Genomic DNA, 22,506 nt, shown 5'->3' with positions numbered 1-22,506 from the left:
ATTTTATTTTCGAGAGTCTTCTTGTCAAATGAGAAATGATATCGTACCTCCTATTGCAATGAATATATGTATATTGGCCTACGCCAAGCTGCTTGTAAGTCACTTGCGAAGAAATACGTGTCGCAAGGTCCTGAACTTAAAATCAATGTAAGCGGCTATTTTAGGTCAATCCGCCATTTTAGGTTCGCTTTGTAAAGTCACCCTGTGAGTTAAAATGGTGGACGATGTCATTCCGAAATAAAACATGGTCGTCTTGACCTCTTTGTGTAATTAATATATAACTTGCCTGCAGGCCACTTGTTGAGGTCATGAACTGAGACCTTGTCCTTCATTGACTTGTGTGTAAAGGATTACTCGTGCAATTAAACGAATCCATGAACATATGTTAAGAACAATGTATTCAAATACTGAACTGAGAACACTTGTTTAACTACATTGTATTAATGTTTGAAAAGACTTGTATGAAGAATCCCGGAACACACAGTTGCCGTGTAGGCTTGTTGATATATGTATTAAAAGCAAACCAGTTACATGTGGATATGCGAACTCGGCATGAACCGTAGATCAGTAATGTATTAGAGGAATATTAACCCGAAGTAGGGTTGGATATTGCGTTCGCAAATAGTATAAAAGAGCAATGAATTCTTATGTACAGCGTCTCTCACTGAATACACTGAACCACGCTGGAGTTTGCTGTGTTGCACTGAGGGCCGATAGCTATCTGATTTTGTTCCGTTCTTTGTAACTGAATTCAGAATAAATTAAAGTACTTTGTATGTTCCTTTGTAACCCGTGTTCGGTGTATTTCCTTTTGGGGTACTCAGCCTCGATATTTTGATTTTGTTTTAACATTCTGACGTCTTTTGTTTTTACTTGAACTCTCTGAACAGGAGCTTCTGTTCTTTCACGTTAATTGTATCTATTGTCAGTCATCTCTTAGTTTGGTAAGACCTTGGCTTTCTTGGCTCAGTGAACTCCTTAGCTGAACTGTATTCGGTTAATTTCAATTGCTTTTTGTTCACTGCGACACTGAAAATGAGGCCTCTTGCGTCGTTCAGTACTGCTTTATTGGTAGTGGGAACATTCATTCTTTACTTAATCCATAAGCATCTATGAGGTACATAGGTACATGTTGGTGCTTGCCGCGGTCTAATCTATTAAGGAGGATAGCTCAGCGGCCACGTGCTCACCTTGGAAACACGATCCCCTGGTACGCAACTAAGAGACATATTCCTGTAACAGTGCTTTGATGCCCCTGGTCTATGTGAGCGCTTTAAAAATGTAAATAAATAAAAATAAATACTTGTAAGCACGTGGTTACCTTCATGATTGCTTTGCTGCTTGTGTTTCATTGCATCCGTACACGTTTAAACTAAGCATCTTCATCAATTTTATGTCATAAGTCTCTTCATCTTGATCCCAAGATATCAATTATACTTAGTACTTCTTTGTTCTTTATAAATCATCTGCCTCTCTGGTCTGGTTATCTTCTGTATGGAGTCGATTCACTTTGTATGAAATCACCATTCATCCTGGTCATCCTGTTTCTTTGTTTCATCAGGAATCTCGTTCAAATGGCCATCATATTGTCTTGGATGTAAGTGTGGTTTCCTCAGTGGGCACTTTACCTCCCATATTCTTTAGGTATAGGTATTCATATGGGTACTGCACAGAGCATGCTCTCTCCTCGTTGCTGGTTTGCATGTTCAGGATACGTCACATATTTTGGTTCGTATGTCTCAGGTAATGTAGGCGGGGCAGGTGGAGTGGGGGTACTTGGCTCCTCCTATACACTGGGGAGCATTGCTCATTGGTGAGGAGGTGTTCACAGTGGTTGGTGTAGAGGGGAACCTTGCTCTTTGGTGAGGAGGCATTCAGAGTGGTGTGTGTAGAGGGGAAGAGTGCTTCTGGGTGAGGAGGCGTTCAGAGTGGTGTGTGTAGAGGGGAAGAGTGCTTCTGGGTGAGGAGGCATTCAAAGTGGTGTGTGTAGGGGGAACAGTGCTTGTGGGTGAGGAGGCGTTCACAGTGGTGTGTGTAGAGGGGAAGAGTGCTTCTGGGTGAGGAGGCGTTCACAGTGGTGTGTGTGTAGAGGGGGACATTGTTTGCGCCGTCTCATATTACCCGAGTCACCCCAGCTCCGCCCTCTCGGTGCGTGGAGTTTTACATGAAAGTCCCATTGCACCGGCACTGCTTCCATTGCCAGAAAGCAAAGCCCGGGTTGTTGTATCATCTCGGCGCTGGCTTGGCATATATTTGGAGATCCGGTAGTCATGCATGCCAGCCACTGGGAGCTCTCGGTGTGACGATGCTGGCAGGCGTCCCAGGAGCCCACTCACTTGGAGGGAAGGGAGGGTGGCGCTGTGGCACAGACGGGGCAAGCCAGGACTGAATGTTGCCTGGAGCGGGCACACACGTAATGTCGCCGGTGATTAAGAGGCGTTGACCCCAGTCCCCCGCATTCCCAGCACTCTTAATATAGAGGCCCTCTGTCCTAGACGGGGAGAGGCGGCCTCCACTGAACACAGGCTGAGCATCCGTCAAGAGAGAGATGCAGTGATCAGAGCACGGCTGCCCAGCCAATGGCTGCGCAGGGGGCGGAGCCTCCGCATCCTGCTCTCCTCTCCCACTGTTATGCTGGCCAGAGCACGAGTGTGCCGATGGTACCCGGAGGGCTTCCCGCTGCACCCCACTGCCACCCTCCGTGCCCCCAGTGGATTGAACACAAGCCCATCACCCCCTGAACCCCCGCTTCCCCAGGGGCCTGGACAGCTGAGCAGAGGCTTCGGTGAACAGCCCATCGAGGAATTCACGGAAAGATGGAAAGGTTTCGGGTTCAAGTCCACCTCCCCATCTCCTGGGCGATCCTGGCTGGGATAGCAGTGGTCTTCATCTGCCAAGGTAGAGGGGTCGAATCTTCTATAAAGGTTAAGGGGGGTTCTGTTGCAGTGTTACATAATATGATTTTGTGAGGGGCGCATACAGAGGGATGAGCCCCTGAATCCCATACACACACTGAGTTTGTTTTGACCCTCCCTTGTCGTGGGCTGCGGCGACCCCACTGTTTAATAGGGCAGCTGTCACCCAGTGGAGTGCTGCTCCCATCCTGGACCTCGTCCTGCGCCTGTTCCCAAGCGGAGGGGCAGTCCTCGCTGGAGAGGGCGCTGTGCAGGTGCACAGGACCCGCGGCCCCGCAGCCTGCGTGTGTGTCGGAATGTGGACTTCTGGCTGCTGTTGGCTGTCTTACCAGCACTTATTGAAGCTGCAGCCCTGCACTGGCTCCCAGCCCCCAAAAGATGCCCCCATCTCGGCAAAGGGGTGCAAGGCGCCTATGCATCACCGCGCGCCTGTGTTTGCCCCCTGCAGGTGTGGTGCTGTGATGTCTGCTGCCCCCACCCGCACACGCCTTCGATGGTTGTGTGTGAACCCTACGACGCGCTGGTGCAGTTGTGTCAACTTCTGCCGCAGGAGCTTGAGAAGTCAAAGCAATGCGTGTAGTCCCTTTTCTGAAAGCGACACGATTCTAGTTTAGAGCGACGTGGTAGCATCGGGGCCTGACCCCAGGTTAGGCATGTTCTGGGAATGCAGTCGTGTGTGCTTCACGTGCAGTGGGCCGCAAGTCTCCATCGGGGGCCTTGGGGATAGGATCATGCTTTCCTTATCTTCATTGTGTGACTCTAGGCAACACATCATGAACACGGATCGACATTGTGTGTGCACCGTGTATATCCCTCGTGTTGTTCGTCTTGGTAATGGGGTTTTCGTCACATTTTGTGATATGTTTTTCAGAGTTGTGTTTGTGGAACTATCAGTCTGCTAAGGCTTTGTTTGCGTAGGTCTGCGTGTTGGATTTGCTTGCAAGAAGAGCCAGCACATGTTTCGCTTCCGAAAGCTTCTTCAGGGCTGCACAAGTATAGCTTAAGTATCAGCGAGGTGGGGTACTCCCAGTTCGATGTCATGGGAATTCACTCCACGTTACGTGGAGCAATATCTCATCCCACATGTAGTATTCTTTTTTTATTTATGTTTTAAGAAATACATTTCTACCTTGTGTTGTGTGGCCTGCCATTTCTTCTAGAGCACCTGTCGCTGTGCTCTTTAAACTGTGGGGCTGCCCTCTCCCCTGAAGGTAAGCCTGAAGGATGTCCATGGAGCGCACGTGAGTGATTACATTGACTGCTTTTAACACAACATAAACGTAGTTATATGGTGTGGGGAAGGGAGAGGGGGCAGAAGCCATATTGACACAAGTGGTGTGGGGCCGTATAAACTTCTTTTAATACCACTGACCAGGTGAGGCTGGTGTCATTACACACCGAGACCAACTCGATTTTAGGTGCAGATGGGGTGCATTGGGAAGTCTGCTGTGCCACTGGAGTGGCAGAATTCAGGATGGTTACTTGAAATGATGATATCATGAGCATTGATGAAATCCTGAGAACTGGCTAGAGTGTGCAGCGGACGTGCCCTCTATGGGTCGCTACCTGATGACGGGTGAACGAGTGCATCGGGGCGTTATGTGACTGGGGTTTCCTTTTACAACTCAACGTTGTCAGTTGTGTTTGTCCAATTGAAGCTAACCCAGGACCACAATTCCCAGAAGGCACTGTTCTGCTGCATGTCTGTGTGTCGCCGCGTCATGTGTTGTGTTACACTCCTGTCTTGGTCTCTCATTAGGTCTCCCTGGTGTCCATGTCACGCCTGAGTCGCGCATCCTGTCCCAGGTGCTACATTGAGTTTCGCTACTTTCAGTGTTTGGGGTTTTCATTATAATTTCTTTATTACAAGACCATGGCAGTACACCATAAGAAAAGCGCGGGGCTGGACCAACCTCTCCTGCTTTACTTTTCAGAGCCAATGGATGCGGCCTAACTCGCCCTTTCAAGCCCAGAGATGCGGAGCCAGTCCTGCTGCCTGTTATCTTTGTGTAGTGTGTTGCAGTCCTGGGTTTAGGATGGGAAACTCAGAAGTCGGAGTCCCAGAATGCAGAGAAAGGCATATGAGGACCCCCCCCCCCCCCCCTCCACCCAGACATCTCCAACATTGATATGGGGATGTTGCAGTACATGGTCAAAACCTCTATAAACATGATACGAAGTTACATCATGGCTTCCCTTTTTGCACACATTGTGTGATCCTGGGCAAATCACGTCATTTCATAGTTGCCCGTTTGTCTCTGCCAAAACGAGAAACGCTTAAAACAGTTATCACTTCTAAGCACTATATAAAAGGGCGGCACCCACGTTTGGCGGAAGGCTTCGCTGCATCCTGTCAGAGCCCACATCAGGTGGTGATTCTGACTCACGAGTGCAGGTCAGGTGCACGTGTGTGTGCGTGCGTGCGTTCCGGGTGCTCTGTGTAATGCGTGCTGTGCGGGAGTACACGGAGCACTACCTGCCAGGTGGGGCTGCAGGCGATCACGCGAAGGTGCCACCGGTTGCCGACTGCCCCGCCCACCCCCCCAGGCCTCCCCCCCCGTCACACGATAGCGCCCGGGATGCAACCGAGGACGCGTGGACGGTCGCCGCGGCACCTGTGGAGCCCACTTCTGCATGCCTACATCGGACCAGCCCCCATCACCCCCGCGCTCACTGCTTCACCCCCAGAGTCCCTCCTCGCGCTCACTCATTCTGGAGCCTCATTCTCCCCCCCCCCCTTCCTCTGCTCTCCCTGTGCTCGGGTTCTCCGTCCCCACGTCTTTTTAACATCCCCACTGCTCCTCCCTTCACTTTTCAGCGGCTCGTTCCGCCCGTCTCTCATTGCCCGTGTATTTGTATCCGAGTCCTCTTCTCACCCTCCTGTACCCCCGGACCCCTTGCCTACATGTGCATTTTGCCCCTCACTGTCGCCCCTAACCGGATCCGGATCCCGCCCCCCCCCCCCCACACCTCTCGCTTACTCCCTCCATCCACCTTTTCCCCCACTCATTCCCTCTCCCACTTCCTCCTCGATTGCGCCCCCTCCCCATTCTCCCCCTTTCTCATGTGTATCTACCCCTCTCTTGCGCCATCTCATTTGCGAGATCGGTTTCTCTCTTGCCCCCTTGATATGATATGGCATGTATAACGCACCTGTACACACGTGTTTCTGCTCTTCATCTCCCCCCACCCCCTCTCACTCCATTCTCCATCCTCCCGGCTCTCTTACCCCTTCATCTCTCTCACCCTCTTCCCCATCTTCCCTGCTTTCTTACCCCTTATCTCTTGTATCTCCCTCTTCTTCTCCATCCCCCCGGCTCTCTTACCCCCTTATCCCATTCCTCTCTCTCTCCCTTCTCCCTAGCTCTCTTACCCCTGATCTCTTTTCTCTCTCTCTCTCTTCCCCCCTCTCTTACCCCCTTATCTCATCCCTCTCTCTCCTTTCTCCCTGGCTCTCTTACCCCCTGATCTCTTTTCTCCCTCTCTCTCTCTCTTCTTTCTCCCCCCTTATCTCTCTCTCTCTCTCTCTCTCCCTCTCTCTCTCTCTCCCTTCTCCATCTCCCCGGCTCTCTTACCCCTTATCTTTTTTCTCCCTCTCTCTCTCTTCCTTCTCCTTCTCCCGGGATCTCTTAACTCCTTATCTTCTCTCTCTCTCTCTCTCTCTCTCTCTCTCTTCTCCATCTCCCCTGCTTTCTTACCCCTTATCTCTTCTCTCTCACTCTCCCTCTCTCTCACTCTCCCTCTCTCTCTCTACCTTCTCCATCTCCGCGGCGCTCTTACCCCTTATCTTTTTTCTCCCTCTCTCTCTCTTCCTTCCCCATCTCCCTGGCTCTCTTGTCCCATCTCTTTTCTCCCTCTCCCTTCTCCATCCCACCGATTCTCTTACCCCCTTATCTCATTCCTCCTCTCTCCCTGGTTCTCTTACCCCCTGATATATTTTCTCTCTCTCTCTCTTCCTTCTCCTTCTCCCCGGTTCTCTTACCCCCTTATCTCTTTTCTGTCTCTCTCTCTCTCTCCCTCTCCCCTCCATCTCCCCTGATTTATTACCCCTAATCTCTTTTCTCTCCCTCTTCCTTCCACATCTCCCTGGCTCTCTTGCCCATCTCTTTTCTCCCCCTCTCTTCTCCATCCCACCGATTCTCTTACCCCCTTATCTCATTCCTCATCTCTCCCTGGTTCTCTTACCCCCTGATATATTTTCTCTCTCTCTCTTCCTTCTCCTTCTCCCCGGTTCTCTTACCCCCTTATCTCTTTTCTGTCTCTCTCTCTCTCTCTCCCTCTCCCCTCCATCTCCCCTGATTTATTACCCCTAATCTCTTTTCTCTCCCTCTTCCTTCCCCATCTCCCTGGCTCTCTTGCCCATCTCTTTTCTCCCTCTCTCTTCTCCATCCCACCGACTCTCTTACCCCCTTATCTCATTCCTCCTCTCTCCCTGGTTCTGTTACCCCCTGATATCTTTTCTCTCTCTCTCTCTTCCTTCTCCTTCTCCCCGGCTCTCTTACCCCCTTATCTCTTTTCTGTCTCTCTCTCTCTCCCCCTTCCCTGATTTCTTACCCCTAATCTCTTTTCTCTCTCTTCCTTCCCCATCACCCAAGCGCTCTTGCCCTGTGCACATCTCTCGGCTCTGTGCACATCTCCCTCCTTCTCCCGGCCACTCTGTCTCCCTCGAGTCCCCATCACTCCCACCTCCTTCCCAGTTCCCCTCTCTCTCGCTTCCCTTTCATCACACTGCAGCTATGTAGACTCCGCATGGTTGCCATGGCAGCCGCATATAGCTTGTGATCCATTTCACTCTAGTTCGATTTCAGCTTCGAAAGTAAAGGGCTGGGAGCGCGCGTTCCCTCTGAGAGGCGCGCGACCCGCGCAAAGTAAGGCGTTTGCACGAACCTCCGTGCGAGGACTTGTGATAAGGACGTAAAACGTGTTTGAAAAGAAAGGGGAGGGGGCACATGGAGAGGGCAGTGAACAGGAAAGGGCGAAGTGAAGAACACAATAGAGATGGGAGTAGCGGGGACTGGGGGGGTAAGGCAAGGGATGAAGGAATGGAGAGGAAGAAAGTGCTGACATGTTAAGGAAAAGAGATAAAGAACGAGACACGAAAAGAGGAAGTGCTCGTAGAAGGGACTGGGTCAGAAACAGGGGTACACGAGGACTAGGGGGTGCCCAGACCAAGAGGCGGGAGAGGGCAGGAGGTGAGGGCGGAGAGGGGGGAGGTTGGACCTGGTCACTGGGGCCACATTGCTACCCATGGAAGGATAAACATGTGTTCTGATCCCAGCGCCGATGCTTGATCCAGAAAAGGCTGCACTTCTGGGCGGATCTGCTGCGTCACCACGCGCCACACGCATCTATAAACACCACATTGTGATGCAAGCACGTGCCTGCACTTTGCCTGTCCACCCCCGACAATGTCCTGCTTAACTGGAGCCCACAGTAGGCCTGGGCAAGCGTGTTCGGCCGAATCGTAATTCGGGGCACCGAACTTCTACGAGGTTCAGGAAAAGAGGGTTGGGCAATTTCCCTCTCAAAAGTTATAACGAGCAGAGCTCAGGTCGAGACGTCTGCCCCCCTTTTTTTTAGGGGGCGGTCCCGCCCCTCATGGGGTTTTGAGGAATTTAACAATATTGTGTTCTCTTCACCTGGTTTCGTGTGCTCGGCCTGTTACAAACAGTGCCAAAGCCGCCCCCAGGATGAGTGGCGAAACACGTCGTCTGCACAAGAGCACACCTGTCAGATACCTCAGGAGGTGTCGCCTCTGCACGGAAATATTTAGATGCGGGTCTAAATCATGCACAGCTGTCATCCTTTGGCAGCGGCATGCTAGGAAGGGTTGCGTTTGCGTTTTTTATCGGTGTTCGTGATTACTCTTCCGAGGGGCGCGTGCGCATTCTCCCTGTGCACCCTCTTCGATCGGGAACGTGCACTGCATTGGATGACGTGCACATCTCTCTCTAACATCTGTTCACTTGACGTTGCAGACGTTATTGCCCCCCGTGACCCCACACTTTCCTTTAGCACTCGTGCCCTGAATAAGAGCACACATGGCTGGGATATGTAATCAGTGTCGTAGGGAGTGGCAGTGGTGGGGAGACTGGTTCAGGGGGGCAGAGGGAGAAAGGTTAGGCTGGAGAGGCCAGTATAACAACTTGACTATTTTTTTGGTGCAAGGAAGAAAGTTACGATAAAGGGTTAAAACTATCACGAAGTTTTACACAATGGACTTCACAAGGGCACCTATAAAAAGTTGCCCAAAACGTTGTGTTTTTCTCTTTCTAGGACGTCTCAAAAGGGATGTAAGAATTGAGTGGCCTGGCCTAGTGGCAGGTGTGGCACGCCCACCATGATTGGCTCTTTGGCTCTGACCTGCAGGTGAACTCCCAGGGATGGCTGCTTGGTGGCCTAGTGGCAGGTGTGACTTGTTAGCTGACTTGCTGTGTTGCACGTGGGCACGCCCACCATGCATGGCTCTGTGGCTCTGATCTGCAGGGGTACTCCCAGGGATGGCTGCTTGGTGGCCCATTGGCGGCTGTGGCTTGTTAGCCGACTTGCTGTGTTGCATGTGTGCACGCCCACCATGATTGGCTCTGTGGCTCTGACCTGCAGGTGAACTCCCAGGGATGGCTACTTGGTGGCCTAGTGGCGGATGTGTCTTGTTAGCTGATTTGCTGTGTTGCACGTGTGCACGCCCACCATGCATGGCTCTGTGGCTCTAACCTGCAGGTGAGCTCCCAGGGGTGGCTGCTTGGTGGCCTAGTGGCGGCTGTATCTTGTTAGCTGACTTGCTGTGTTGCACGTGTGCACACCCACCATGATTGGCTCTGTGGCTCTGACCTGCAGATGAACTCCCAGGGATGGCTGCTTGGTGGCCTAGTGGCTGCTGTGTCTTGTTAGCTGATTTGCTGTGTTGCACGTGTGCACGCCCACCATGATTAGCTCTGTGGCTATGACCTGCAGGTGAACTCCCTGGGATGGCTGCTTGGTGGCCTAGTGGCAGGTGTGGCTTGTTAGCTGATTTGCTGTGTTGCACGTGTGCACGCCCACCATGATTGGCTCTGTGGCTATGACCTGCAGGTGAACTCCCAGGGATGGCTGCTTGGTGGCCTAGTGCAGGTGTGGCTTGTTAGCTGACTTGCTGTGCTGCACGTGTGCAAGCCCACCATGCATGGCTCTGTGGCTCTGACCTGCAGTTGAACTCCCAGGGATGGCTGATTGGTGGCCTAGTGGTGGCTGTGTCTTGTTAGCTGACTTGCTGTGTTTTACGTCTGCACGCCCACCTTGCATGGCTCTGTGGCTCTGGCCTGCAGGTGAACTCCCAGGGATGGCTGCTTGGTGGCCTAGTGGCAGGTGTGGCTTGTTACCTGATTTGCTGTGTTGCACGTGTGCACGCCCACCATGATTGGCTCTGTGGCTCTGATCTGCAGGTAAACTCCCAAGGATGGCTGCTTGGTGGCCTAGTGGCGGCTGTGTCTTGTTAGCTGACTTGCTGTGTTGCACGTCTGCACGCCCACCTTGCATGGCTCTGTGGCTCTGACCTGCAGGTGAACTCCCAGGGATGGCTGTTTGGTGGCCTAGTGGCGGCTGTGTCTTGTTAGCTGACTTGCTGTGTTGCACGTCTGCACGCCCACCTTGCATGGCTCTGTGGCTCTGGCCTGCAGGTGAACTCCCAGGGATGGCTGCTTGGTGGCCTAGTGGCAGGTGTGGCTTGTTACCTGATTTGCTGTGTTGCACGTGTGCACGCCCACCATGATTGGCTCTGTGGCTCTGGCCTGCAGGTGAACTCCCAGGGATGGCTGCTTGGTGGCCTAATGGCGGCTGTGTCTTGTTAGCTGACTTGCTGTGTTGCACGTCTGCACGCCCACCTTGCATGGCTCTGTGGCTCTGACCTGCAGGTGAACTCCCAGGGATGGCTGTTTGGTGGCCTAGTGGCGGCTGTGTCTTGTTAGCTGACTTGCTGTGTTGCACGTCTGCACGCCCACCTTGCATGGCTCTGTGGCTCTGGCCTGCATGTGAACTCCCAGGGATGGCTGCTTGGTGGCCTAGTGGCGGCTGTGTCTTGTTAGCTGACTTGCTGTGTTGCACGTGTGCACGCCCACCATGATTGGCTCTGTGGCTATGACCTGCAGGTGAACTCCCAGGGATGGCTGCTTGGTGGCCTAGTGGCGGCTGTGTCTTGTTAGCTGACTTGCTGTGTTGCACGTCTGCACGCCCACCTTGCATGGCTCTGTGGCTCTGTCCTGCAGGTGAACTCCCAGGGTTGGCTGCTTGGTGGCCTAGTGGCAGGTGTGGCTTGTTAGCTGACTTTCTGTGTTGCACGTGTGCACGCCCACCATGATTGGCTCTGTGGCTATGACCTGCAGGTGAACTCCGAGGGATGGCTGCTTGGTAGTCTAGTGGCAGCTGTGGCTTGTTAGCTGACATCCTACTGTGAGAAAGCAGAGTGCAGACTATTGGCGCGTGGTACTGTTGCTCTGAGCGAAGCTTGGAAAGGTTCTCAACAGTGCCACGGCCTTGAGTGGGAAATGAGCAATGAAGAGGCACAGGTGTGCTGGAGACTGAACCCTTGGTCTAAGTTCATGGTTTATCTGGGCCTTGGTAAACTTGGTGGTTTTCTGCTATATGGTTAAAATCACTGTGAGACTTGCACCAGGCAGCATTGATGTTTTGCTGATCCATGACCACTGCCACGCCAACTAAACCACTGCCAGCGATTCGTGTAGGTGGGCAAAACTCTCAGAAAAGTACACATGGATTGACTGTCCATTGGGGAAACTGGGGGCTTCCCAGACACACTGATGCCTTCAAAGAACCGGTACTTCTAAGCAGCTTTGCAGATCAAGTTTTATTTAATTATTTATTGAGGTAAAGGTGTACCTTGTCAGACGTGCTAGTAATTAGTCTCCATTCACCCCCTCCTGGTCCTCCCTCTGAACGACGAGGCCGCCAAAATGGCAGAAGCGTAAGGTGACATTTCATGAACTAAATCGGAGGGGCGCCATATCAGGCACTTACGGATGCCCCTGGGGCCACTGTAAGGAGGCGGGGATGCTCTAATGGGCTGATAGTGCCTTTATCCCACACCAGGAGAGGGACAGGGTGTCTTTAAGTTATGCCAGCAGCAGTGAGGCAGTGCTCGGGCAACTCGCCCACGGTTGTGGCAAGGAGCTGGGGGCGGGGGGCGTGGAAGGCCAGGCACCGGGCTTCGGCAGGTTCAGGTATATTGGTGCCTTTCCTCTTGCACTCTCGGGTTCAGCTAGCAGCCTTCTGTCCTCTTTGACATTACACTCCACTCACATGGAAGAGCCCCTTTGTATCCCCAATGCACCCCGAGGCAGTCATGTTCACAGGGAGGATATCGACAAGTCCTAATATCTTCATGAAGGCCCTTACCCATCCTGATGTCACCCTCCTCTTCTCCCTCTCCCAATCCCATCCTTACGAACCTCCTCTGCTTGTATAGTGCTTTGAAGCCACTTTAGGGCACTGCTAGATCGTGTTATGTTACCGGGGTTCGTTCTGTGCACTGTTGACAATTGCTTGGTCTCAGGGTAATCTGGAGGATCTAAAACTGATCTAGGGGCTTGGATTAGAGCTGGGGTCTGCAACAGTTAGCTCTCCAGAGGTTTTGGACTACAGCTCCCATCAACCCTAGCCAGCACGGTCATGTGCGCTGGTGGCAGATTTTTGTGAAGCTGCCAAGACCAACTCATTGCATTAAAGAATCAGGACTTCAAGATTTGTTTCTGAAATTCAAGTGATCATCAGTTGTGTGGCCTCCCTTTGGGGGTGAGGTCCAGATTTTCAGCACACCGTTAGAAGAAGCCAATCCTGTTATTTGTTGTAGTGTACTGGTGGTTTCTTGAAGTACATCGTAGCTGGATCTAAGTTTATCCTAACTCAGTGCAGGACTTTATTTCCTTTGATGCACGCATCTCCAAGTTCCGGTACGGCTTGATGGGTGATACAGAACACTTTCAAGGTAATGCTTTTCTAGACTGATGGCCAGTAGAGGGGTCTGGGGGCTGGTGTAAGATATGCCTTCCTGCCAGGTTTAAGAAGGGACATGCTCCTGTGTTCTGGATGTGTGGGAGTTTCCCCATGAAGTGGTCTGGCATGAAGTGGCCTTCAATGATTGCTTAAACAGTTCTAGACAGGACACAAGGAGTGATGGCGATTGTTCGACATGGAATGGCATACATTTCCTTATTCTGCACGGTATGCAGTTACATTTTAGAAAACATATTTTCGAAATGCCATTTTGTCGAAACAAAAATGCCGAAAAAAAATTCAGAATGTATTTTAAAATGTTATGTTTTATTTTTGTTATGTCAGTAAAAAAAAAGTGTCAATAAAAAAAAATAAAAAAACGAGTGGTTGGGGGGAACCCCCCATTTTAAAAATAAAATAAAAATAAAAAATCTTTTTTTTTCGGCATTTTGGTGTCGAAAAAATAGCATTTCAAAAATCTGACGTTCGAAAATGTCACTATAAAGCATTGTGCACAGGTGGTCGACGCATTTCTTGGCCAATGCATTGATTTGTGTTTCCAGAGTAAGTCTTCAACACTTTAAGCCTTTCTGTAGACCAGGGCATTTTGGTGTGACATTTTGGGATGACCAACAGTCATGATTTCCCTCTTGGTCAGGAGTGGTATAAGTCATCCAAACGTTCACTGGAGGCAGGCAATTGGCCAGGGAGGTGACTGCATCATCGTTGGTGGCTATTTTGGAAATGGTTTACTTATGACCTGCACAGTGTCGCATATGAGTCCACACCTTTTGAACATTTTTACTAGTGGAGGCCTGTTTATGTTGAAGAGCGTGGGTGAGAGGCTTGGTGTGCTGAATTAACGTCCAGGGCACCAGTGGTCCAGGGATGAATTGTGGACTCTTAACCATCAATTACCCCCACACTTCTTGTTCACCAGAAGGGATCCAAACAGATTGGAAGCACAAGTAAATTATAAACCTCCTTGTCCAATTTTGGTAACATGGACGGAGGGCAGGCTTATCTCTGCAAGGTCGTGGATCATTGGTTAGTTGCAACACAGCAAAAATACAATTATTACCCAATGATAAAAGGGACTGTCCAGTCAAGGTTGTATACAAATATCTAATTTATTTATATCACAACAGACAGTTCTATCAACACTCAATTTACAACCCACCCTCTAAAGGAACAGAGAGGATACTGACAGGAGGGTAGTTGGTGGTAAAGTAATTCATCTCAATAGTTCAAGGATACTTGGTTTCAACACAATGGGAGCAGTGGGTCATGGAATGTCAGTTGGGGCCTTTGGAGACTGACCAGAGGGACAGCACCACAATGTACCTGGTGCTTGAGATGTTTTTGATGCTAGGCAGCATCAAGGCGGTTCCAGGATGCTTTGCAGCTCCTGCAACAGAGTTCAAGACAGGATACAGCTGCAGGTATCAGGCAGCAGGCAGTTCGGCAAGCGAGGCTGGACAGACGGCTGCAGGCTGGCCTACACGGCTGCTCAGGGTCAAGAATTGTTGTCTCTTTGCTGGTTGATGGATCAGGAACGCTGGTCGAGGCATCATGGGCGGCTTTAATGACTGCAGCATGACAACAGTTAGTGGTGCAACCGGTCGAGGTTCGAGGGCTGGACTGCATCAAAAATGTCCTTAAAAGATGGACACTGGTTGATGCTTGTGTGGCACTCCTCCTAGATTCTTTGCAGGTCTCGTGGTGCCCTTTCAAGGTGGCTGGCCCAAAGCTGAGGAGAGTGTTTGCAGGCAACGGCCTTGTCCTTTGTTGAGATACTCTCCGCACTTCCCTACTAGGAAGCTTGCTGGCAGAACCTAGCTGCGCACGCTGTGTGCCAGCTGGGTACCGGTTCTGGATCTGCTGGACGGGTCCTCTGAGACCGGTATCTTCCTCTATTCCCTGGGAGATGTTTAGGGGAGAGATCTTGCTTCCCTCTTGTAAATTCTGGCCTTCTTTCACTGGCAGTGGATGTAAGGTAGACTGTACCTTCAGCCAGGGCCCAAATGGGTCCTTCTTCTTACTCCTTTCAAAGTCATCAGATGATCTCCTAAGTGAGGGGTTCAGCCATCTTTTAAAGCCAAATGGGCCCCAGTGATTGGTGCAGGCTAAGCCTACCTTAAGTAACCAAACCGGGGTCCCCACCAACAATCTTCTGTTATTGGTGAGGTCTGGACCATAGTGCTTTGTAACAGGAAAGGTAAGGGGTGACAACATATACTCCTAAGTCCCACCCATTTTTCTCTCTGTTGTGGTGTTTCTCTGGTTAACTGAGCCCTCTGTGACTCTTAATCAAAAAAGAGAGCGAGATCAAGGAGGCTAGAGGTGAAGAACCAACAGAAGAAGGACGAGTGGCAGAGCTAATGTCAAGTCGTGATGAGACGAGAGGAGGAAATAGAACCAGTTGCAGATAAAATAGGAAAAGGCTTTATAGAGCCGTGATATCCCTTAAAATAATACAAGCACATGATCACGTACAAACCTAATGACACTCTAAAAACAGATTATATATATATATATATATATATATATATATATATATATATAGAGAGAGAGAGAGAGAGAGAGAGAGAGAGAGATATATATATATATATATATAGAGAGAGAGAGAGAGAGAGAGAGAGGTTTTTGACTTCCTTAAAAACATCATCCAATATCACCTAAATGACTTTACAACTTATTTTGCCACCATCACAATTCAATGTAAAAACAATCCATTAATATTCAATTTACTGAATAACTCCAAACGCACATTAAAATGATAAATATTCCCAAAATGTCTTGCAACGTGGGCCCCGCCACCAAGGCTGAATGGTACACAGGAAACACTATTTCTTTCCTACGTGTAGAAAAATACATATGTGGGTGCCATTGCACAGAACATCTGACTTCTACATCACAACTAATAACAATGGCTGAATCGTTGATTCTAATTGTGTATGTTCATGAAACTTCGGATAAAGCAACCAAAAGCAATTGTATTATGGGTGTATTTTTTTTTGTTTGCAAAAGTTCATGCTTTAAATACTCCATCAGCTACAACTTCACTATGTTGGGCTTATCACCCGAGGACAATAATTTAAAGCACCCTGAATAGTCCTCCACAAATAGTCTGTATTAATATTAGCACCCTTTGTTCCCTCTAGGGTCCTGATACTTTTTTGGTGTTTTCTTAAAGGAAATCGTGTCTGTGACATTCGTGAGCACCCATTTTCCCTGAAAACAAATCTATAGACCAAGATGGCTGGCACAGAACATAGTCAAGGGAGTAAGTCCATTAACTATTTCCATGGAGGACATGAAGATGAAGTGTGTGCCACAGACCAGAGAGAAAAGGGAAGTGGATTAGGGGGGGTGTTTGTGGGGGGGCCTAAGAGGGAGAATATCAGAGGGAGGGCAGGAAAGGAGGAAGGACCCTAGGCCACCAGAGGAAGCAGACGTATAAATGGCAGACACCCAGGGGTAGCGCATTGGTGGGCAAGAGAATGCTAGTAGTGTATTGCATCCTTTGTATAGTGCCTTTCACCATTGGTATGGTCCCAACGCGCTGTAGGTTGAAAGTCCTCTGGGGACCACAGTCCATATATGGGAACATTCGAGAGCGGTAGTATGTCTGTGTGCAGAACAGCCAGTAAGAAGATTTGAAGGGGAGGCCAGGTCCCTGCAAGACATCCATGTTGAGCCGGCATGTGGATGAGTGGTGAAGGCAGTCTAGAGGGGGTGAACGAGAGTGGGGTAGTTATGTGTGCCCCTGCATATCACATTTTTGTCATGAACAGTAGCTGCATTCTTATGGCAGAGGTGATGTGCATTGTGTTTTGCAGTGGCGTATGATGGCAGATGAGTGCGGGTCTGTGGCTGTGCCTTCGGCTAAAGTTCCATAAGCACGTAGTGCAAGAGGTTAAAAGGCATTGGCTTAATGGATGCATCAGAGTTCTGGTTACATTCAACGTTCACCGAGGATCTTTGCTCTCACCTGGAGAACCTGCACAGAGAGGATTGTATATTCGAGCATAATGGACTGGCTATGTTCTGCTCTTTTGCTCTAAGTGTGATACCTGGTATAACCGTCACAATTCTTCCGAGAGTGAGCTGCCAAGCCGCATAGTCCCTCCCAGACCCATACCAGTTCTAACCTTCACAGTTCTAATGAGTGCAGTACAGGGCTATCTGTACATTCCTTCTATGTGTGATTCACGAGCCAGCCTATACTATACCCAGAATCCATCCATGTTAAACACTTTTCCCAACTCCAAAATTCATCCAAGTGCAACACAGTTCTTACCCCCAAATCCAATGAAGTGTAATACAATGTCTAGCTGCAAAAATCCACCTAAAGTGCAATGTATTTCCTACCCCCAAAATCTGTCTAAGTGCAACACATTTATTACCACAAAAACCATCTAAAAGTGGTCACTAATGAACTCTGCCCGTGTTCCTGGCCATCAGATTATCAAGATGCTCCCCCAGTTACTAATGAAAAGTTGACAGAGACAAAACTGAGTGACAGATGAGATGTGAAGCAAAACATAAAGAGACAAATGACACCATGATAAAGTGTTGAAGACGAAAGGGTGGGAGAGTCAGGGGGACATTGACAGCAGGGGGGGGAGGACAGCCTTAGGGGGTAGGTCAGGAGAAAAACAGAAGCTCAGTCTTGTGCACGTTTAGATGGAGGCCTTGCAAAAGCATCCACATTTTAATAGCCAACAGAGACTTAGAAATAGAAGAGTGAAGCTCATGAGCGAAAGGAGAAAAGTAAAGCAAGATCTGGTTGTTGTCAGCATAGAGATGGCCGACCAGACCAAAGGGCAGAATTATGGGGGAGAGGGGAACAGCATAGAGAGGTTATACAGAAGAGGCCCGCAGACAGACCCTTGGGGGACACCCAGCCCTAGGAGGGGGGGGGAGAAGTAGAAGAGTAAATACCAGCCCACAACAGAAAACAAGAACGTTGAATGAGAACGGGAAAGAAGTGGATCGAATTCTAAAGGATGGAAGAAGAATGAAAAGAATGCTCCACCATGCCAAAGCCACAGGTGCGTCCAGCAGAACAAGGATCGAGGACAACATGGAGAGTCGGGAGAAAGTAAGGAACTTAGTAACCTGAAGAAGAGCCATTACAGTCCAAAGGGAAGGTCAACAGCAAGGTCTTCCTAAACCTCCAGGGGACCAGTACTGGAGCCTCTCAAGGTGCAGTTCACTGCATCCCCAAGGGGCAGGGGGGATTAGAGGAGTGGGTCTGGTAACAGGTGGCATGATTAAGACACTGACGGAATGTAGGGCACCATTCATGTGCCAAAAGAGTGTGAACTCATTGATGCTCACAAGGCACGTGATGCATGCATTTGACTAGACAATTGGTGTACATAAGACCCTTAGCAGCAGAACAGAGTAGCCTTGGCGTGTGTGCCCGCATCTCGTCAATGTCACCCACTGCAGGGCATGTCAATTCACCAAAATGCCAGGGGTAGCGGAAGTGACATCACACGACTCTTTACCGCTGATGATATCACAGGAAGTTATGTAGTTTGACCCCGGCCCAAAGTGACATCCTGGGAAGTGATGGAACATAACCTTTCACCCATCGAAACAACAGGAAGTGGCATCACATAACATTGTTCCTAAGTACACTACGATAAATATGGTTATGTCATCACTGTAAATTGATATACATTTCACACAAGAATGGATCACGTATCGTTAATATCAGTGTGCATAGGCCCATATTACCAAATCACTGTGAATGCAAGCAGACGTCCATGGCCAAATGATAAAGATGTGTTATTATATAGCACTTACGTTCAAGCGTGTTATATAGAACACATATACATACAATATCACCCAACCTGTGTTGGTACTCATTTATCAACCTCAGCAGGATGAAAGGCTGAGTTGAGCTTGCTGGGAGTCGAACTTGGAACCCAGCAGATCACACGCACATTGCAGCAGCCAGTGCTCAACCCACTGAGCTATCTTACCGGCAATAGCAATCAGAAAACCAGCCACTCCAGAATCAAAGAGTCACATGCTGCTGGCCACAGCACATGAGCCTCAATAAAAAAAAATAATAAATAAAAAAAACGTTTAGGAGTAGCAAGGGAGACCACAGGGTTAGCAAGGGAGACCTGAGGGGTTGCAGTCGTGACTCCTAGCGACACCTTAATGACGTCCATGACCCATTGCCTTGGCAACGCCGTGATAAAACCGCAATATTCTCAGTGACATAAATATACCCCTTCATGCAATACCACAGCTTTTGTGGCAGATGAGTGGGTGGTCTTGTCGTCCTTATGAAAGGAAGTGGTGATTTTCTGAGAAAGCCCCTCAAAATACTACCAATTAGCAGTCCCCTTAAGCGGCTAATAGGATCCGTGCAAGAAGTAGCCAGGCCTCTGCCGGTCTAGGAAGAGGAACCTCTTGCTGTGTCTTTGAGCTTCGCGTGGAGACCAGGTATTGGAGCGCGCTTGAAGAGGCTTGAATCGATCTCCATCCACTCTGTCACCAAGAGGCCGCGCGGCGCTCTCATCACTTTGTCACGCGCGGTGAGAGCACTTCCCTTGCTGTCGCTAGCCTCTCTGCAACCCAAACACGAGGCCTCGATGGTCCATAAGCTGCCATGGAACCTGCTATTCCAGAGGCTTAAAAGACTCTGCGCGGTACCGCATGTCTGTGCGCGTTTCTATTTGTACGTATTGAGATGTATAAAGGGCTTTCGCCAAGGAGCTGGACATGCACTATAATCGAAATGGTACAAAAAATGATACAGTAAAAAGCTGCATAAGAAGAAGCACGCTGGTAGGTCATCGGTTGTTAGAAATGAGCGGAAGGAAATACGATTTTTAGCGGTTCCGGAATGATGAATGGAAGGAGAGTAACGAAGAGAGTTCCAGTGCTTGGGGTGAGAAGTGCAAAGGAGTGAAAGTGCGAAGGGCACAATGTGCTTTGGGAAGAGACAGGTGATGTAAAGAGAGGAGGGAGTGAGCAGTGAGGACCCAGGCCGTGAGTATGTTTATTTACCGTACAGTGTGTGGGTGTGTGTGTTGTATGCAATAAAGTAAGTTGCCAATAGTAAAACACAAGTTGTAGCCTATGTGTTTACAGTTCTTGCTTATTTTGTCCTCCATACTGGTCCGCTGCATTATGATAAGGCCACGCAGAGTCTTGGGTTGCTGGGGGCCACCAACTTGGGTTCATTTTTTTCAAAATGTCTGAGTTGGTGCCTGGAGAAAAGCCTTCGAGGTATAGTAGACCGTAGAGTCATTTTATGTTGAAAATATAGTGATTGGTGCATGCCACGTGAACCATAGCATTGTTTGTGTAAGAAGCTGCAGGTGACAGAGAGCACTTTTATTTCAAATGAAGGGGGCAGTATTCCTCCCTGCCCTCTGGAAACCGGAAGTTATCCGTTCATACGGAAGCATCGCGGCCTCGACACCGAGTCCTCTTCCAAGATTGGCTGTGCGATCGTCTTCTCTAATTGAAACGTTCGCCTCCTCATTATTTGAGTTGATTACCTCGAAACAATATTTATATATATAAAGTGGGCGTTCCCGGCCACGTTGGTGCGACCGGGAAGCCCGAGCAGTATGGACGTCTCTGTGCGTGTCTGTGTGTGCTTGGGGGCTTACGGGCATCGCGAGTGGGGGTCATGGGACGCCCACAACAGTTCCCCTGTTGTTTATGACTTATGATGGGAGTCGGCGTACCTGGCTTTTTTGTAATTATATATCATTATTGTTTTCGCGGTTGCGTTACCAATCAAGCCTGCAATGTTTGGCCACACAGAGCAAGCCCCCCTGTGCCCTCGCCTCTATATCCCTCCTCTGTGTGTGAGGCCTGCAGCAAAGACAGTTCGTGTTCATCTCAGCGGTGCAGCAGGGTTGCAGCACGCCCCTCTTAGAGCAGAGCAGCGGGGGTCCAGCCAGCACTTATGGTCCATTAACATCAGGCTCGGCTTTGATCCAGTGAGGCTCGCTCCGCCATGTCCCCGGGGAGGGGAGCGCATGCCAGCCCCTGGGAGAGGCCCTTGGAACAGTGCCTGCTGACACCAGCAAAGCCTGCGCACTTAAAGGTACTGGGGAGCAGGGGAGGACTGGCACCTTTTAGCCTGGGGGGCAAGTAAACATTACTGGCCAAAGTCTACAACGCAGCAGCCCCAACTTCCAGAACAACTAAACTCAATACCAGCCATTCCACTACATAGAGTAGACATTAGCAGCAATACGTTGCTTTTATGGAACAAAGCTTTCTGTTATGTTCGTGGTTTCTTAGAGACCCAAGCCCCAGGGAACCTCTGCTGCGTAGCAAATGTAGTAAAATGATTTCACCAGAATAATAAAAACATAGTGAAATGGGAAAGCTAGAATTTAAGCACAGCTTTCCTTGTGGTCCATTTTGCAATTGCCAGCCTGCTACATATCGTCCCATCAAAACTTTTATTTTAATCCAATCTTTAGAGGTGGGGGGCACTAGAGAATTCAATGGTAGAGCAGAGCCACAGCTGAGCCTGGGGCCTGCCTTTACTGTAAGATCCAAGCATGAGCTAGCACAGCAAAAGACGCAGGCCTGGCTTCCTGCCTCCCCACAACACAAACACCACACCTGGCACGCTGCCTCCGCGCCAACAAACACCCACAAAATAAGACCCTCGCTTGGCATCCTGCCTCCCCTTAACACAAACACCACACCTGGCATGCTGCCTCGCCGCCAACAAACACCCATAAAATAAGACCCTCACTTGGCATCCTGCCTCCCCATAACACAAACACCACACCTGGCATGCTGCCTCGCCACCAACAAACACCCACAAAATAAGACCCTCACTTGGTATCCTCCCTTCCCACAACACAAACATCACACCTGGCATGCTGCCTCCCCACCAACAAACACCCACAAAATAAGACCCTCGCTTGGCATCCTGCCTCCCCACAAGACAAACACCACCCATGGCACGCTGCCTCCACGCCAACAAACACCCACAAAATAAGACCCTCACTTGGTATCCTGCCTCCCCACAACACAAACACCACCCATGGCACGCTGCCTCCCCTGCCAACAACACCCATAAAGAAAGACCCTCACTTGACATCCTGCCTCCCCACAACACAAACACCACACCTGGCATGCTGCCTCACCGCCAACAAACACCCACAAAATAAGACCCTCGCTTGGCATCCTGCCTCCCCACAAGACAAACACCACACCTGGCACTCTGACTCCCTGCCAACAACACCCACAAAATAAGACCCTCACATGGCAACCTGCCTCCCCACCAGTGCACATTATATAAATGCTTATTATAATTATTTATGGAATAACACACTATAGATTATAAATCCACATGAGTGAGACGTTCCCTACATATAGTTAAGGAAAATAAGGCACAGTGATGAAAAGTGCTTTGCTCTGGATAACTTAAAGTTTGAAATATAGAAGGCTGTGATTTGAGGCCTGGCCTCCTGGTTCCACAGGTTTGAATTTAAACAGAAGAGAAGACTTCATCTTCTCTTATTTCATCATTTCTCAATTCTACTTTTCTTACTTCATTTTCTCTTACTTCTTCTTCTCTTCTTCTTCTGCAAAGTTG

This window comes from Ambystoma mexicanum, chromosome 9 (assembly GCF_040938575.1).
Source record: "Ambystoma mexicanum isolate Mex_15411 chromosome 9, UKY_AmexF1_1, whole genome shotgun sequence".
In the NCBI taxonomy this organism is placed as follows: Eukaryota; Metazoa; Chordata; class Amphibia; order Caudata; family Ambystomatidae; genus Ambystoma; species Ambystoma mexicanum.
This window is presented reverse-complemented; position numbering follows the sequence as displayed.